Here is a 1918-nt window from a genome sequence, read left to right on the forward strand (position 1 = left end):
TTTTATGAGTAGTCTTTTACTGCATTATTGCCAACGGTATATTGTCGCTCTTGGATTTCTCATAAGATAATTTTTCCTAATTCTAAACGTTAGAATTTTATTTACTCGAATACATTTTTAATTCATATGTTCTTCAAATATTTATTTTCTGATTGTTTGTTTGGGATGTGAAACTTTTAATTGAGTCAATTTATGAATCAAAATCCAAATAGGTGAACAAAGCATATGGAGGATTCTTAAAACCTTACCACTTTTATTTATTGAATTTTCTCCATTTTAAATTGTTTAAAAAATCATCAAAAACACTCATTCATTTTCTTTGTTTAATTGCTTACTTGCCTAACGCTTTTTATTTGCTAATAATTTCTTGTTCAATTTAACACTTCCTCGTGGGATCGACCGTTCAAATTGTACTACAATTGACCGCTTGTTTTTGTACACGTTTGGGCGTAATCAAATTTTGACGCCGTTGCCGGGGAGGTGCGTCAACAAGATTGTTCAGTAGATAATTAGCCAAAGAGGTAGGTACTATTCATCTTTTATTTATTTATTTATTTTTGCTTGGCACGTTTCAAAAAAAAAAAACAAAAACATCTTGTCGTATTAGTTTGAAGTCTGTCTTTAGTTTCCTGTGTTTGCTAAGTTTTCTTCACCACATTGATAGGTTTTCTTTTTACTTATTTATTTATTTTTTTCTTTTATCATAAAAAAAAACTTTTGTTGCTGGTTCCACGTTCTTCATTTTTTTTTCTTAGTCTTGTTACCAAAAAAAAAAAAAAACTTTTGTTGCACGTTCTCAAGTTCTCAATTCTAAAAGTGTATTCCTACTTTCTTTTTTTTTTTCACGTTCACACATTCTTCAATTTGTTTTTAGTTGTAGTCTTGTAAAAAAAAAAAAAAATCTCACACTTTTAGAATTGGTTTTATTCTTAATTTTTTTTTCCTTTTTAATTTTAAAATTAATAGTGATTTGATTTTGTAATTTTTTATTTTTGGTAAATTAGGATTTTATTTTGTTTCCTCATTTGTATATTTTAATTGTTGCCTTATTTAATTTTTCCTTTTACAGTTTCATTAACTCTTAGGATTATAACTAGGATTGTAATTAATTGACTAATTTAGATTCCTAACTAGGATTTTCATAATTTGGTAGATTTAGGTTTTTGACTTTAGTAATAGTTTCCATTAAATATTACATTTCATAATTTATTCAATAAAATTTAATAATTAATTTTGAGATTAATTGTGTGGTTACGTGAAAAGTATAATCTGAGGGAGTTCTGTCTAGGAAAGTTGGTACTTAAGCGGGCCTCGCCCCACCAATCTTTCCTGGGAACGTTGCTCTGTCTAGGAGACTATTCATTGAGCCAAGAGCTATAGTCTTTCATGGGAGCACTCTCGGTGGTTACAATTTACGTTACTATATAATTATTTTCTTTTTGATTAAAAAAAAAGTGAAACGTTATAGGGTGAATGAATCGTTATAGAGACGAACTAGGGAGATTCGCAGTAAAACCGGAGAACCTTAGTGAAATTTCTTCTCACACGTCTAGTCCTCCTTCGACCCCAGCCTCATTAGCAGTTGCAAATCCGTTCGCAATGGCTCAAAATGAGGAGGTCCAGCAGAAGACGTTGAACGATTATCTCCACCCTACGCGTACGGCCACACCATCATGCATAATGTTTCCCCCAAATATGCCGAATTTGGATTTCAAGCCAGGCATGATCCAACTCCTGCCGACCTTTCACGGGTTAGAAAGCGAGAATCCATACGTTCATATTAGGGAGTTTGAAGAAGTAGTGGCCACTTTTCACAACCGAGCTGAAGCCGTGGACTCAGTGCGATTAAAATTCTTTCCTTTCTCTTTGAAGGAAAAGGCTAAAAGCTGGTTGTACTCTCTGCGACCTAGGTCTATTG

This window comes from Morus notabilis, unplaced genomic scaffold, assembly GCF_000414095.1.
Source record: "Morus notabilis unplaced genomic scaffold, ASM41409v2 Scaffold212, whole genome shotgun sequence".
Taxonomy (NCBI): domain Eukaryota; kingdom Viridiplantae; phylum Streptophyta; class Magnoliopsida; order Rosales; family Moraceae; genus Morus; species Morus notabilis.